This window comes from Kogia breviceps, chromosome 12 (genome assembly GCF_026419965.1).
Source record: "Kogia breviceps isolate mKogBre1 chromosome 12, mKogBre1 haplotype 1, whole genome shotgun sequence".
Lineage (NCBI taxonomy): Eukaryota > Metazoa > Chordata > Mammalia > Artiodactyla > Physeteridae > Kogia > Kogia breviceps.
This window is the reverse complement of record NC_081321.1, coordinates 87,304,018-87,321,655: the sequence shown is the minus strand read 5'-3', so window position 1 is coordinate 87,321,655 and position 17,638 is coordinate 87,304,018. Positions and strand designations below refer to the sequence as shown.

The window sequence follows — 17,638 nt, the reverse complement described above, 5'->3', positions numbered from 1 at the left end:
CAAAAAAAAAAAAATAATAATGTTTGATGGGTCTTAACAGTTTCTATTTCATGTAGAATAAAATATAAAATCCATAGCATGGGCTACACAGGGCCTACATAGTCTTCTGGCCCTGCCTATAATTCACTCACTATTCCTTTGCCTCTCTGAACAGCACCAAGAGGAGCTGTCGGGATCCTTGAATATGCCAAGTATTTTCCTGCCTCAGGGCCTTCACACAGGCGGCTAGCTCTGCTTGTGTGCTCCCCCTCCCCCCACCCCCTTGTTTTTGCAGGCATGCTCCTGTGTCAGAGTATTTCTCCAGAAATGCTCTTGATTCAGCGCATTTATACCTTTTGTTCCCCTGTATTCTTCTATCCCAGATCTTTCAGTGGATCCCTCCCTCACTTTGTTTAGGCCTGCTCACATATTACTTTCTCAGTGAGGACTTCCCTGACTATCCTATCTAAGAGATCACCCCTAATTCCATTGCTTTTAGCGCCCCGAACCTGCCTAGTTTTTCATGGAGTCCTTATCAGAAACTGACATATCATTTGCACGTTTGCTGATTGGCTGTCTCTTAAATTAAAGGTAAGCTCCATGAGAAAAGGGGACCCTCTTGCACTGTTGGTGGGAATGTAAACTGATACAGACACTATGGAGAACAGTAAGGAGATTCCTTAAAAAACTACAAATAGAACTACCATACGACTCAGCAATACCACTACTGGGCATATACCCTGAGAAAACCATAATTCAAAATGAGTCAGGTACCACAATATTCATTGCAGCTCTATTTACAATAGCCAGGACATGGAAGCAACCTAAGTGTCCATTGACAGATGAATGGATAAAGGAGATGTGGCACATATATGCAATGGAATATCACTCAGACATAAAAAGAAACAAAATTGAGTTATTTGCAGTGAGGTGGATGGACCTAGAGTCTGTCATACAGAGTGAAGTAACTCAGAAAGAGGAAAACAAATACCGTATGCTAACACATATATATGGAATCTAAAAAAAAAAAAGGTTATGAAGAATCTAGGGGCAGGACAGGAATAAAGATGCAGATGTAGAGAATGGACTTGAGGACACGGGGAGGGGGAAGGGTAAGCTGGGACGAAGTGAGAGAGCGGCATGGACATATACACACTACCAAAGGTAAAATAGCTAGCTAGTGGGAAGCAGCCGCATAGCACAGGGAGATCAGCTAGGTGCTTTGTGACCACCTCAAGGGGTGGGATAGGGAGGGTGGGAGGGAGACGCAAGAGGGAGGGGATATGGGGATATATATATATGTACAGCTGATTCACTTTGTTATGAAGCAGAAATTAACACACCATTGTAAAACAATAATACTCCAATAAAGATGCTAAAAAAAAAAAAAAAGGTAAGCTCCATGACAGCAGGGATTTTGTCTGCCTTGTTAATTGCTATACCATCAGGAACTAAAATAGCACCAGGCACTTGGCTGATGCTCACCAATGTTTGTATAATCAATGACTGAAAGGATGGATGGGTGCAGGCAGGTACACGACCATGATTGTTAGTGATATTGCTGGTAAAAAGCACATGGACAAAGTTCCTAACCTTGGAATGCTTTCTCAGGTGCCCACTTCCTAGAAGAGATGCTCTGAGCATAATTTGGACATTTGGGCATTATTCCAAAATGCTTATCTGGGCTCACTGTATCATGTGATCTGTAAGGACTACTTCTGTTTGCACAAGACACTTGGTACGCTTATGGATGCCAGTATGCCTGGCTCCCAGTTGGCTTTTTGTGGGAGGAGGTAACTCCCTCAGGTAGGAGAGGAGTCTCTGGCCCCTTCTGCCTCTACCTGCCAATTTGAGGATGACTCCCGTGACAAAGAAGCAAGCCAAAGAGGAAAGTGCTTCAATGTAAGATCAAAAGCTATTGATCTTCCTGTTGGAACCACAGCCCAGTTTCACGTCACAGGCCCATGTCAGAATGTCTCCATTTCTGGGAAATCTGAGGTAACACTAAACAACCATGCCATGTACCTCAGGGCCTACGCTCTGGCTGACCCCACCCAAAAGGTAGCCAGGACAGAGACTTACCAGAAGCCCAGGAACGAGGTTGGCCAATCAGACTCTCACTCTCGGGAACTAGAATTGGAAAACACAGAGAAAATTAGGTTGGAAATGGAGCTGAAGCCAATGCAACAGCTAGCATCTATGAGGTAGACTAGGAAGCATGAGAGTTAATAACCAAGCCGCATCGGAGGGCCATCTGACATGAAGACTGAGAAAGAGGAGGCAGAGGGTAGAGAAGAGGAAGAGGTAGTTCGTTTGCAGTGAGTGAAGCGAGACACACAGAAGGAAGCAGAGATACAGACTGTAGCTGAGTCACATCAGCTGATGAGCTCCAGGAGGAAGATCAAGAAACTTCTGCTACTAAGGTCCATCTCGAACGCTCTACTAATCAGGAGAGACATAATTCCCAAGATCTTGGTGTGTTAACCTCACAAGGTTTGCTCTACACGTACACCTGTCCACTGAGGGTCCAGGCTACTCTCCAGGGTGCTGTCCTTCACCCGAGGTTGCAACGCTGCACACCCTGTCACCTGGGAAATGTGTCTTAGGGTGGGTGCCTAGAACCTGAGCCTGAGTTGTGGATTCTTGGGAAAGAGATTTATCGAGAGAGTTCTCTCTGGACAAGGGGAGTGATGGAACAGGAGAAGGCTGGGAAAGCAAATTCAACAAAGATACGGACTGTGGTGGAGACTAGCTTCCACCTGGTCCCATGAGGAGCTTGTGAGTATGAACTGGTCATTCACAGCTGGCTGTCCCTCAGGGAGGAGAGACTGTGTAATCCCTCTGGGATTTAGGGCACGTCTCTGGAGAGGAAGGGAGCTGTAACTCAGCAATCAACACTTACAGCACCAGCCTCGTAAGAGAGAATGGGGCAGGGTATCGACCACATTCCCTCTAGCATGGGAAGAGCACGTGGAGAATCACACACTGCCCGTGAACACTTCCACATGCACGCGGCACGTTTCATTCCTCTCACATTTCATTGGCCAAAGCAAGGAATGTGGTCGTTGTCTAAACTCAAGAGGTAAAAAAGTACAGAAGTACAATCTACACAGAGTTCCTGCAAGGAGAAGAGCCATAGATATTGATAACCAGCTTTTATCTTGACCACAAGAGCTATCCTGAATCCAATTCTGGTCTCTAATTCTAACCATACTGTGGTCCCTGTTTTTCTGGATTCCCACCTGATTTTCAATTCTCTTGTCAATGCTCACACCAAAACCCCAGTACTTTAGTGCCTTGCGATTAGAGGAACTCAAAGAAAATATAGAATAGTCACCCCTTGGAAGCTATCTAAAGATTCAAGAACAAGATAAAATAAAGATAGTCCCATAAATCTAATATAATGCATACATTCAAAAAAATCAAAATTTGAAGGAACTCTCTCGACATAGGGACTTATTAAAATATTAAAAGGATACAGGACTGAGTGTACATTCAGCTACACATGTCCACCTCATGTATATGAAAACAGATAAGACTAGAAGGAAATAATTGAAAACAAAATGGTTATTCCCTGGTGATAGATGAAAAGCCATGTTTGTATTATTTTAATATAATTTTGTCTCCTTATTGGTTACAATGGATTTGTTTTATTCTCACAAAAAATTAATATAGTAAGAATGTAAAGAGAAATGGTGAAGATACGTTTCCTTCTTAGAACACTCGGCTAAATTCTTTAACACAAGGAGAAACAGAAAAGCTTTGGCTTGTATTTCTCAGGGCAGGAAATAGTGGGCGGATGAGACAGTTGATTCTGAGCTGAAGGTCTGAGTTGGTGGTTCTAAAATTTGGTTGTAACCTCTCCCCTTAGTTCAGTAGTAAAATGGAATAGAGTAGGTAATTATCTTCTTTAGCAGAAAGCTGGAAGTGCAGATGATGACGTAACTTCTGATGTTCCCCTTGCTTCTGGCCACCAGCCTCTTGAAGACAACTGAGATCCAAGCATCAGCCTTAGCTGATAAGGCAGACTCCACTGTTAGTTCATCTTTTGATGAATTAGGACCATCTGCAGGTCCTCCCCCCCCCCCATTTCCCTCTTTTCTTTCTCCCTTTTATCCCTTCATCTCCTCCTGCATATTCCTTGCCTCCCTTTCTTTTCCTCCTCTTGGTGACTCCTTTTCATGAGCTACGATCATCCTCCCAGGAATTCAGCCTCCCAATGCACGGGGAATGATACCAGCAGACTTCTTAAAAGTATCCTCTTTTGTTTAATATTTTATTCCTTTATTCTCTTTCTAGAGAAGATTTTAGTCCTGGATACATGAAATACATCAGGGGGAGGTAAAAATCATTGTGTATCCAAATAACAATATATTTGCTGAATACATTTTGTCTTTAGTTATACAATAAAGTAAGCTGTTTTAAATTTAGTTTCGTTTATGATCGCTGGATGGTTTGCCATCATTCATTAAGAAATGAGAATGCATAAAATTAGTAGAAGTAAAAGCAAAAGGAAGGAAGGAAGGAAGGAAGGAAGGAAGGGGTTTGTAGTAAGGAAATAAAAGAGAATCAAGACTGACATTGAAGAAGTATGCTATTAAAAGATCTTTCCATTGCTATGAGTAGCTACAAATTTAGCTCCAATTTTTTATTGGCCAAAAAAAGGGGGGAAATAAAGACAATTATATAATTTACCAAGTATATAATATAAAAACTGACCAGTGTCTCAGCAGTAGAACAATTCTTAGCATTGAACCAGACAGGACCCCAACTCTGGATGTAACGAACAAGATCATCCACAGCAGCCTGACAGGGGATGTGATGGAAAATGTCATAAGCCTGTGGCTTCTTCACTATAGGCTGATGCCAGCACAGCACAGCTCAGGCCCTCATGGGCTGTAGCACACGTTACCAGCAACCTGCTGATCTGGTTTCATTTGTCATAGATTTCAGAAGTGGAAGAACAAATAGTGTTTAAATAGATCTCCCAGGTGATTTACGTTGCCTTAAGGCCTGAATTATGGGTTTATTTTCTCATTCACTAAAACGTATTGGGCACCAATCATATATGTGACATCGTGCTAAGTGCTGTAGCAACTGAATCACTTCTTGGTGATCAACAACATAGGGGTTAGTCGTGACGTCTCAGCGAAAGAGAGGAAGGTCATTTGAGGCATCCCTTCATGTATGCATCTAACCATCCCAATTGTTTATGCTCTCTGCAAATACTTACTGAAATCCTGCAATATGCCAGGTCCTGTGCTAAGTGCTAGGGTCAGAAAGATGAATAAGACAAGGTTCTTGCCTTCAAAGAGTCACTGCCTAGTGATGGAGAAAGGCCATGTTCGGCATACTGCTGAATTGAAGCTATGTATCAAGTACTAGGGGTGCTCAGAGGAGAAAGATGGAGACATCAGCTATTTTTACAGTAATTAATGCCCAGCGAAGGAACTTCTTTGCTAACTTTCCTTAAGTAGTATGTGAATGGTGGTGAAAGAGAGATAAAGTCAACAAGAGTTTAGAAAGGAATGAGGGCAGCTTAGAGTGCAGGGTTTAATGGCATGAGCCCTGGAGGTGGATGGACTTGGGCTTGAGGACACCTCTGCCGTTCAGTAAATATGGATATGGGACCGGAAGATGATCTAATGCTACCATATGGAGCCATGAGAGCCAAAGAGAGAATGGTTGTGTTTAACACAGCACCCAGTTCAAAGTATCTGCTCAGTACCCTCTACCTGTGCTTGTATTATCATTTCCTCACAGCTACTTTGCACAGGAATGTATTATTTAAACATCAAATAGGATTTGGATACTAGATGCTCGTGCAGCGTCCATGAGGATAGAAATAGACTTGATCTTAGAAGGACCAGAATCTAGGTGATGAAAGGGTGGTAAGGTAGGGATTGTGATCAGAGGGTCACCTGGCCTTTATGCATCTTGAGACGAACAGCACCAGCTATGGCAATGAGAGTTAAATGCTAACTGTCCTCTGTCTAGACTGTTGGCAGCCTGTCTTGCTCAGAACAGTGCTTTTTGTGTAGGGTGGGTGGTCTCTAATCCTAAGACTTATTTTCAGCTGTACCCTCATCAATCTACTTCGCTGTTTGTATCTCAAAAACTGATCTCCTTGAGAAAAATGAGTCAGCTCAGCATAATTTTTATTGGTAATCGTTGACCCTGATTAAGTTTTGAAGAATGTTATTCCTCTTTACCCAGCTTTCTGGATTGTTTGAGAAAATAGTCCATCTATGTATATGTAATAGCAATAATAAATACCATTATTACATCATAGTATTCATATTGTTAATTATATGAAGTATAATTAATATAATAATAAAACTATGATATATATCATATATATAAATAATAATATCTAACTTTGGGGGTACCTATTCTGTGCTGGGAAATATATTATGTGCTTTGCATAAATTGTTCATTTAATTCTTGCAGTATCCTATGAGGGGGATGTTTTTGGATGAAGAGACTGAGGCCCAGGGATACTAAATCATTCGCTCAAGGTCACACAGCTGGTAAACTGTGGAGCTGGGATTAAGTTTAGGCAACCTGGTTGAAGGCTTGCTCTTAATTTTTAGGTCTTCATGTATCTATGTCCTTTATATCTATATCTATATCTATCTATATAGAATTAAATTAAGTGTTTGTGAAGCTTGGTATAGTGACTGATACATGGAGGGAGCTAGCATCAGCAGTACTCTATATAGCTAGCTATGTCTATGATGGTGTTTATTCTCTAGCCATAGGTACCATAGCATGGTGGTTTAAGTAATGAACTTGGGAGCCAGAGCTGCCTGAGTTCCAATGTCAGCTCTCCGGCTAATTATATATGTGTTCTTGGGTGAATTCCCTCAGTGCCCTCATCTTAAATTGCCTGTGCGGTTACTGCAATGATTAAAGAAGGACAGTGTCCACACTCATGTAAGTGTGGGCCAGCATTATTGTCATAATCAGTGCTAATCCCAAAGTGTGGGAAGCACGCTTCTTAAAGCAGGTCAAAACAGATGCTCCTTCAGTGACCAGTGCAACTAGGGGGCAACTGGCGGGTTGTTTGATCTCAGGGGGGGTGGGGGTGGATTTCACACACGCTCTGGCTCAAATTGGAAATAAAGGTGAATAAGTCATTTCAATCCCGTCGACCCCCACCACTCCATGGGAAAGAGATGTGTCAGGCCAGCCATGCAGGTCACTGGGTACAGATGCCCCCAGCCTTTGAAGACCTGAGCCAATGGAGGTTGAAAGGACGGGTGCCCCACTGGGCAGCAGTTCAGCTAAAAGTTCACGTTGCTGCACATTTGAGAACTTCCTGACCAGGCGCCCCGGTGTCAAAGGGATCTGAACCTCTCCTTGTCTCCAGCCCTGATATGGAATTGTGAGCAATTGCTTGCATGTACAAGACAGCACAAGGCATCAATGGGCTGATTATGTCAAGGCATCTGAAGACAAAGCAAAATGGAACTTCAAAAAACTTAGGAAGACCCAAATCCCCTAGCAAGTTCAGTTGTTGCTAAAATTCCCACATTGGGCTCACATTTTGGCTTCGAAATTGCAGCTCAGATGGCAAATAAAATTCTTTAATGTATTTAAACTTTTGAGGAAACTGTTTCATCTTCTAACTCTTCCTGAAAAGGGTATTTATCTTTCTCGTGGAGAAGGTCTCTCTTTTGAATGCCACTTCTACGTTTACATTACAGCGTTTAGTTGCTTTCATACGTATGTGTGTGCATATTTATACACATATATTTTTCCCCTCTAAAATGGAAGGAAGGGGTGGGGGATTAGAAACCTTAATACACCTTTTTTTAAAATTATATAGAGGATTGCGTGTTCATTGGACTTTGAAAAGGAAATACTTTCTAGCTATTTAGCTTGGCGAGTCTAGAAAAAGAGGTGCACAGACTCTTCTGAAAGGATTTTTTAAGGAAGGAAAGGATTTTGTGAAGTAGGTTCTAATAAAGGCACTTAGGGAAATATAACCTGATCTAAAATATATTCTTAAACATATCCTCCCTGCCTATTTATTCTTTTAAAAAATTTATAATGTATTTCATTTGTACACATAGAGATATGCAATTCACTGTTTGGGGGATGAGATCAAGAGGTTGTTCTGAAGTGAAACAGGTTTTTTAAAAAAACTTTTACTGTAAAATAAGACACAGATACAGAAACCCATACAAAACAAACATAGGGCTTAGTGAATTATAGGGCTAACACTCACTCAGATCAAGAAATAGAAATTTTCCAGATATTCCAGAAGCCCTTCACATGTGTCCCCTTCCTCTTTCCAAAATTAACCACTATCTTGACTTTTAGAGTAATCACTTCCCTATGTTTCTTTATGATTTTGTTACCCAAGTGTACAATCTTAGCACTATAGTTTATTCTCATTCACCCTCAAAAATTTAACAAGTTTTAACCTTTCTTCGAAACTGTTGGTTTTCCCTCCATTCCTTCCTTTTGCTTATAATTTATTTGTTAAAGATCCCTGGCGGTTTGACCTATGGAATTTCCCTCTTCTCTGAATTTTGCTGATTGTGTACTCATGGTCCCATCCAACATGTTTCTCTGTCCTCTGCATTATCTACAAATCAGAAGCTGGATTCAGAGATGGATAAAACTTGAACTCAGTCATTTTGGCAAGACCATAGGAAGTGGCATGTTATTTCTTTAGATAGCATATGTTTGGTTGTCTCTCTTTTTGTAATGCCAACAGCCATGGAGGCTCATGGCCTAGACCCATAAATTTATTGGAGATTGAAAAATGGTGACATTCTAATTCTACATCTCGGTTTACTTTTTAGTTGGAATAATTTATAAAGAGATGCTTCTCTCATCTATTATTCGGTTACCCAGTTGCATAGTTTGTATATAAAAGGACAAATGTGTGATTATTTCCTTTATTTACCTGTTTTAAAGATCATGAATTGGTTCTCTATGATCCTCTAAAAGTGACTGATTTGATTTAAAATATGTATATATATATATATATATATAAAATTATGAAATCATTAATTTAAATGCAATGTATTTAAATGGGTTTAAGTACATTGCATCTCTTATCTTTATTTAAATTCAAGTTGTCCCATTTTTGGCCAATGGAAATCTCCTAAGATTGGCAGCTGAGTCCTTTTGACATGACCCTATTAGTCTTTGACAGCATCCTTTCTATTTGGTGGGATAAGAGGGCCTAGGTTCATCTTGCATAGTTCCTACACCAAATTTGAATCAGCTATTTCTCTAAGAAACTCTGGTTTCTTATGGCAGGAAATGATTCTTGAAGATCACAATCTGGGCACTACAGATGCTTTCTGCAACTAGAGAGTCACATTGCTAGACATTTTTGGTGAATGGAATTAGGAAATAAACATGTATTTAAATATAAAATATCTTATAAATTCATAATAGTGTTTCAAATTCAGAGTTGCACGATTTTTACTTAATTCCTTCCATACCATGTATGTATGTCCTTTCTTCCATACCAAAAACCTTGGTTCTCAAGGACACAGTGAATGAGAGAATTAAAATATTCCATCATTATTCATTTGCTTTATCCCACAATATACAATAACACACACAATAGTCAAAATAACAATACTAATACTGCCACTACTAATTATAATTACTAAAAATTGTTTTTTAAAAATTGGAGCTTCCCTTTTACTTAGGATGTAGAAAGCCACAAGAGAACATCAAAGCCATATAACTTATGAAATCTTATTCTCTTTAGTCCATCAGAGATCTGAGGTCTCAACAAAACAGAAAAAAAATAAATTCCAAAAATTGACAAATCCCTCTGAGAAGATATGGGACGTTGTGTGTTTTACCTTTGGCAGAATGTGGGAGGAAGAAGTGGTAGCCGTAAAAGTGGGTAAGAACAACTAAAATTTTAACAACTTCTTACATATTAAGTGTGGGCTATTGTGACAGGGTAGGAGTCCCAGACACAGGGGAGCCCACACGTACTCAACAGCTCTTTCCCATGGGCATTCACTGAGTGCTTATGAAAAAGATCGAGGGCAGGAAAGGAGACCTGAGAGTGTTCTCCTCTACAGTGAGGGTAAACAGGCTTTGTCAAAGTTTGAAGGTAGAGCGGGACTTCTTGGAGTAGCCCATCCAACATTCTGAGCCCTCATTAGTGCCTGGTGGTGATTGGCTGCCACTGAGAGACAAACAGAAAGCTCTCCTGTGAGTCCTTCTCCCCTACTTCAAGGCATAGGTTGCCTGCAACAGGAGAAGAGGTAGAAAACAAGCCCTCATTGGCTGTACTGAAATTAGGAAAACCTCTCTGCTGCTGGAGAAGGAGCAAGAAGCTCACTCTCATCCCAGACCCTCTGCCATCACAAGGCAGAGTTTGAATGCAACATGGCAGGGTGGGGGTGGGTGTGCTGCAGGAATACTGAAAAAGTTTCAACTTAAAAAAAAGTTTTTTTAGACCATTTACATTTAATGTAATTATAAAAATCGTTGAATCTAAACTTACTATTTTAAATATGTTATTCTATTGTATTCTGCTATAAAATATGGCCCCAAATTCTGAAGGTAACCGAATTATCTTTTCTTGGTAAGTTACAAGCTGGTTTTGCCTGGATGCCTAAGAGATTTCATTCTTTTTCTTTTAAATCTAGTAATATTTCTTGTTATTGCTCAGTCTGTGTTAATATTTGCAGGTACACAATATGCTCTTTCAATATGAAGTTTCAAATGTTGTTTAATTTCAGAAAAGTTTCTTGAATTAGTTTTTAGAATTTGTTCTGTTCCCTTGTTTTAGTTTTCTTCTCAGGGGACTCTAATTACTTATATATTGGATCTTCTTTACTATCTTCAAAATTACGTACATATATAAAATATATATATTATATATGTAATATATAATATATGTAATAATATATATAGACAAAAGGTATTCTCTTGAATGTTTTTCAGATCTTCATTTATTTTTGATTTAAAAAAATGTTTCTCCTTTCACCTCTATTTCTCTTAAAGCATCATTTGTTGTGTTTATTTGTTCTGTGCTCCTTATAGTTTAAGACCTCATTTCTAAAATGATTTATTCTTTCATTGTAAATTATTTCTTCAGTTCTGTTTCTGAGTTTTCTTCTAGCCGTGATTTATTTTGTTCTTTCATATCTTATATCACTTTCTTAATGTCTTTTAGTCATTTTGAAATAATAAATTGAAATTTTGATCAGTTTTATGGACATGTCTTTCTGGCATGGTTTCATTTTCCATAGGGATATTGCATATGTCTTTGTCTCCTTTTCTTAACTTTTTATGGAACTTGACCTCCATAGTTTCCTACTGCTCATTTTTTTTTAACATCTTTATTGGAGTATAATTGCTTCACAATGGCGTGTTAGTTTCTGCTTTATAACAAAGTGAATCAGTTATACATATACATATGTTCCCATTCTACTGCTCATTTTTATGTGAAATTGGTTTCTGCTAAGTTTTAGAAGAAGATGACTTTCTTCAGATAACATATTTAACTTCATAGAGCTCACTCTTCTGTGGTTTTTATGTAGTGTTAAAAACATAAAGGTTTTCTTTCTAAAATTTCCTGTTTTTTTTCCCCTTTCTCCTCTACTTTTATACCTTCTCTTTCCTCAACACTATTGTCTCTGACCTGCTAAATTTGATTCCACTCCTAGCATTTTTTTTCTTAGTGTGGGGTCTTACTCTGAAAAGGAGAAAAGGCTGTCAGCTTCAAGATTTCATCAGGGGTAGACTGCCCCAGATTTTCAGTTCTTACTTTGACCTCAACCCTTTTCCAGTGAGCAAAATCCTACTGGAATCTGTTTTAGCTGCTGTTCTCAAATTACCTGTCTGTGCTTCTCGGTGAATACCTGTCAGCTATTTCCGGTTCTGTTCTCAGGTCCTTCAGTCATTCTCTTGCTTCCCTTGCTCTTCCAGCACAGATGTTGAGACAATGCAAATCTTATGGTTACTGGCATTTTTCCATCACCCACTATAGTTGCAGGTTTGAGGATATACTTTGTCACCCAGTTATGTTTGCAAATGTAGCCCATGGGTTTTGGTTCTTGTGTACAGCAGCTTTGCGGAAATTTGAGATCTGAAAACTATACTTCCACTGCCACCACCTTTTTGTTAGAATTTCTTGCCTATTTATTCTTAAATAGCTGCTGAATAATTCCCTGAGAAACTTGTCTTTATTGAAACTTGTCTTTATTGTTTGATTGGATTACAATGTCCTCTTTTTCCAACTAGTTCATGCTTCTGGGGGGATTCATTCATTCATTAAACTTTTCCGTGAGCATCTATCACTGTGCACTAGGCACTGGGAATGCAAAACTGAACACGACAAATTGAGATCTCAGCCTAGGGCTATAAAATAATGATCTGCTTGAAGGAAGGACCAAAGAAAGGAAGCCTTGGGTCATCACAGACCTACAGGCCTGGCTTTTCTGTGTAGTACAGAACAGGCTCTTACATTCTTCCTTTATTTATTTGTTTACCACCACCATTATCTTTACCATAATAATGTGCAGAGGAGTAATGTAATCAGCACAAAATGTGCTTTCATAGTCTTTCATTTGATCTCCACACTAGCCCTAGGACACAGTATTATTGTAAGTGAGGAAAGAGAGGTTCAAAGAGAAGAAGTGACTTCTCCAGGGCCATCCCTCTCAATAAGTGACAGAGCCAGGACATAAACTTTGGTGAGTCTGATCCCAAAGTTCTTCTTCTTTGCTCCATAGCCTGGTATCTCTTGTTTTTCAGGGTTAGTTTGGGGAGATATGCAGTAGGCCTCAGCTCACAAACGCTTTTATGAAGTTCATGATGACAGACACTGGGGACTGGCTAATCTAACACCCATCTCTATCTCCTTCTCTCTTGTCTACCTCCACTACAGAGGTTGGAATAGGAAAACCTCACTTTCCCAGTCTCCCATGCAGGTAGAGGTGGCCCTATGACACCACAAGATGTAAGTCTTTTCAGTGCTTCTGGGAAGTGTCTTGCTTTTCTGGACACATGTACATGTGGCTGGTTCTACTTCCTCACTCCTACCTCTTCAAGTGGATGTGGACTTGATGTCTGGTGTCAGGTCAGCCATCTTACAACCATGAGGAAAATAAAAGAAACATAGAGATATACTGTCCCTGAACCAAGGTTGCTGTTTGAGAAAATATGAAACTAATGACAAAATATCCCTCTATGTGTTCAATCTACCATTGGTTAAGTATTCTGATATCAACAACCAGAAGTGTTCCTGATACACTTGTCTTTGATATAAATAAGGACATCACAGACTTTTAAAATTTTCCTCATTCTAAGCAGTAGGAAGTAGTTAAAAGCATTATCTTAACTACAAAAAGTGATGCAGATACAACTGGGGCTACAGTTCTACTTTTGATGGGGACACGTCTTTAAAATCCTGCAATGTTTAACTTTATATTGAGCCTCACACTCAAGGCAGACTAGCAGCTACTGTATTCGAGGAGGCAACATGCATGAGGTTTCTGTTTACTAAAGCATTAGCAGAAACATATACTGAAATATATACCACCATATAATAGGTCCCAGATGTGTTATTATGTTTTTCTAAAGAGAAAAAAAAGATAGTTGGAGAATAAGTAACCAAAAAGCATTTTATGTCAATTTGATTGGGCTTGGTGGTAACTCAGCAGAGTGGAAACAAACCAAACTTGGAGTGAAAATGCACTGGGATTAAGATCTGGGTTACTCTGTTTAAATTCAACAATCGGTCACTGAGTCTTCCTGAGAGCCAGATTACCTGTGTTATCACCTCTCAAGAAACCTTATGGCTTTCTGGTTCATCTCAATTTTAATGACAATTAAAAGAAGGTTAATGGACTGAGGGGTCTCTGGCCACAGAGAAGCGAAACTGGGATTCAATTCTGGCCTATTTTCCTCTCAAGTCCACATGATTACTGCTTTCAAATATTTCAAAAGCAATTATGCTGTCTGTAAATTGAAGGGGAAAAAAAGCATTATTTTTAAAAAGCAAAGACTCTTCTGTGGAAAGGAGAAAGCTTTTTCTAGATGGCTCCAGAAAGTGGACCAATGACATTTGGTAAGTGGACATCAGCAAAAGGCAGGTTTTGACTCTACCATCATCATCCAGAAAATCTCTGTTTCCTGCCAGCTGTGCATTGGACAACATGGCAGGTGTGTCTCTAGATGATGTAAATAAAAATAAGATTCTTACCTATCCTGTAAGGAAACAAAACTCTCATGGGGGAACTAGAATACATATTGGTCAAGTGATGACACATCTACCTTTGTTTGGGGCCATGTTCTGAATGACTGAGGTTGCCAGGTAGTCCTTTTCTACATAATGGAGTGAGCAGAGAGAAAGGCAAGTGTCCAGCCAGAGTTATCCCATTAACCATCCCTCAAACTCTGCCACAGTAGATGGTATGGATTATGAACCATAAGAACATGCCTATGGGGCGGCCACAACAGGCAGATAACCTCCAAGCCTGCTGCGGTCTCCCACATACCAGACAGAGGCAGATCTATACGTGCTCTATTCCTTGGACAACTTTCTCTTTACAGAGATTCTTGCAGGACTCTTTGGATTTGGGATGTGAGTGTTACCCATCCTATGGACTTTGCTCCTGGGTCCTGTTAAAGGACGTGCTGAATAGGTAGCATAATAGATATTCTACGACTGCTCTGTATTTTAAGGCAAGAGAGTAGCTGCTGGCAGACTCTCCGGGTGCTGGACTGTGGTTAGTGCTTAAAATGTAATGCAAGTTGATACCCTCCCTGTACTCCACACCTGGAATAAGCTAGATCCCACTGAGAAGAAACCCCAGGAGCTAGAACGTTACTCCTTTACTCTCCATGAAATATTTAAAACACCCCACATAGCCCTCGGAAGGCTTGAAGAGCCTTAGAGAAGGAGTAGATGGAAGGAGGCTATAAATCACTTTCACCTGGATGGGCTTGGGCCCAAGACATCCTAAATTTTCAGCAACATCGGGATGGAGGAGACTAGAGGAAAATCCACCCCATAAATCCAGTGTGGAGTGGGGCTACTAACTACTACGAAAGGCCGACCTCTGGGGGATACTCAGGACTTGCAGATTACTACATAATGATCTCATCCAAGTTCTGGGGCTGTCATTGTGGATATCGCCCAACAGAAGGGTGAGGAAGTTGAAGTAAATCCCTGTTCTTTACTCAGGAGCCAGAGCGATGGGGCCTGAGACTCTCCACCTGAAATTATACTGAAAGACACTTACCAGAAGTGGGATCATCAAAGCAGAATCCAGCCCCCAGGGAAGGGGAGAGAGTAAGACAGCTGAGCAGAGCCCCTATGGAGGCCGCTGGGTAGCTGGAAACCAAGTAGCACAGAGGCTCAGTTTTAGTGAGGGTGCTTTTTGTTTTTTAATTATAGGAGTAAAATTGCTTTACAATGCTGTGTTAGTTTCTGCTGTACAGTGAAATGAATCAGCTATATGTATACTTACAACCCCTCCCTCTTGGACCTCCCTCCCACCCCCCCCCATTCCCCCCCCTCTAGGCCATCACAGAGCACCGAGCTGAGCTCCCTGCGCGATACAGCAGGTCTTGATAGAAGAGAATCCCGTGGCCTGGGTCCACCTGGGGACCGGGAAAGCTGAGATTTGAACATCAGGGCTTCCCCCCAGCAGAGAAGTCCTTGATCTTCTCAGCAGCCAGGAGAATCACAGGGTCCCCATGAAGACTGAGTGTCCTGGTCACTCCCTCAAATCCCAGGACTGGGAGCCTGACTCAGTTCCAAGCCCCACAAGGGGGGAAATGGAGGATACGGAGGCAGCCTCTTACTAGAGGAACTGGCTTATGAACTGCCTGCTCCCACCCACCTCCTTTAGGGTTTGTCTCCATCAAGTAGAAATGGTCCTCAGATGCCCGCACACACTTCACCCGCAGACACTGCACATTCCATCCTGATCAGCTTGCCTCAAGCTGCCTTGAATTCTGCTCTGCCCTCCTTCTTCCCTGCTGATTCGCCCCCCTGTTGATGCCTCACCTCTTCCTGCAGACTTGACGCCTGGTGTCACTCTTCAGTTTCCCGTTTTGCTTCCCAGATCAATACAGTTCAGACTCTCTGCCTGGCTGCACCTCTTTCCTTTGCCCCAGCTGAGCCTGGAGATCTTAACTTCGGCACAGAGCCCCGGGGGGCAGCCTCTCTGCTGGATGTGCCCAGGCCCACGTACAAGACCCAGATAGGGACTGAGTGGGCTGTGGCCTGCAAGTGGGTGACATCGGTGAGCCAGCAGCAAGCTACTGGAGGAGAGAAGGAACAAGGTAACAAGAAAGTGTTGGACCTCTGCTCTCTTTCGAGGCTCACAACATTTTTCAACAAATTGCTAATTTTTTACTTTAATGAAGGTCTCTGAGGTTCGGAGATGGTGTTGGTATTAGAGCAAGGAGGGGTCAAATAAAGGGAATTTTAATAAAGTCAGGTAGGGGAAATCACAAAGGACAATGAATTCTCTTGGGGATTAGCAACAATAAGGCTCTGCCATCACTCCTAGGCAAGGAGACAGTGTGGTTCCTTGAGCGAGGTAAAGTTTGGGAGGAAAAGGAAAGCTTTAGAGGGCTGTGGCCAGCCCAAGGTGACTTGCTGGGGGAAAACGCCCTGCCCTCATTTTCCTCTCTCCTTTCTCCTGCTGGTGTCTCTAGTGGCTCAACTCAACAGGAAGCCAAAGGGCAGGAAAGAAGGGCAAAGAAGCACATGGGGGTTGGACACCCAGAGCAGGGTGGAGAAGGGAGAGAGTGGGTGTCCTACAGGAAAGGGCTGGTGAGCTAGGGGGCTAGAGAGGGAATGGTGTCACCGCTTAGCCTGTACCATGGTCCCCTACTTGGGGAACTCCTCATTTGAATCAACAAAGAAAGGAATATGATCTTGGAGCTGTCCAATCACAAAAGGTATTTAGAAAAAACTCATTCCCGCTTTACAAAAAGCGCTGTCACCATCAGCATCAGAAATAATTGAGGATACTCCTAGCTGGCTGGGCGATAAGCCAAGTACTGGACTAAATTCAAGAGTCCACTTTGAACTTGGCACTGTGCCCTAGTGGATGTCCTTGGAGTTACTGCCCTTTAAAGACTTAAGAGCCACACCCCCTGGAAACAACCAAGGTATTTCTGTGAGGTAAGTGATGAACATGTATGTTCTCTTGTCCTCTCCCAGTTACAGGCACTATAAATATATGTCTACCAAGTTGCTCTCCCTTTGTGTCCTAAGCAGTAAGTCTGAGCTGCCGTGAATGGTGGGCCAGGCATTGCAACACCTGTGCATTTTTCCAGGTGGAGAGTGATTTCCTATCCTCAGTGGAGGTCCTGGCAAATAGGGCAGACACACCACTGTTTCATCCTGTACTGAAGGTGTTACAAAAACGTGAAGCCAGGTGTGGCCCGAGCCTGGTGAGATGGGGGCTCAAACTCCTCATGAGGTTTCCTTGAGTTGGCTCTTGACAGAAGCCTTGGACATCTGCGACAAGACAAGATGACAAGAACCTTGGCTCTTTCCAGGGCCAGGTTTTCTGAACGATTTTGCCATATTCCTGTGAATGGGCGTGGGAAGGAACCCTAACCACAGAGCCTGTGTCACTGCCCCAACAGACTCATGTCCTCTATAATGGCCTCCTCACTGGAATCTGGTCTGCAG

At 41.5% G+C, this 17,638-nt stretch overlaps 1 long non-coding RNA gene across 1 annotated transcript in view; it reads right to left on the bottom strand.

Annotated features, from left to right (window-relative positions):
- LOC136792288 (uncharacterized) overlaps positions 1-17,638 on the bottom strand; it is a 133,367-nt gene that overhangs the window by 83,591 nt on the left and 32,138 nt on the right. Inside the window, exons 7-9 of the long non-coding RNA XR_010835905.1 lie at positions 15,995-16,251; positions 15,225-15,316; positions 2,005-2,109 (exon numbers count right to left, since the gene is read on the bottom strand). This is a non-coding gene — a long non-coding RNA (uncharacterized lncRNA). The remainder of the gene's footprint in view (positions 1-2,004; positions 2,110-15,224; positions 15,317-15,994; positions 16,252-17,638) is intronic.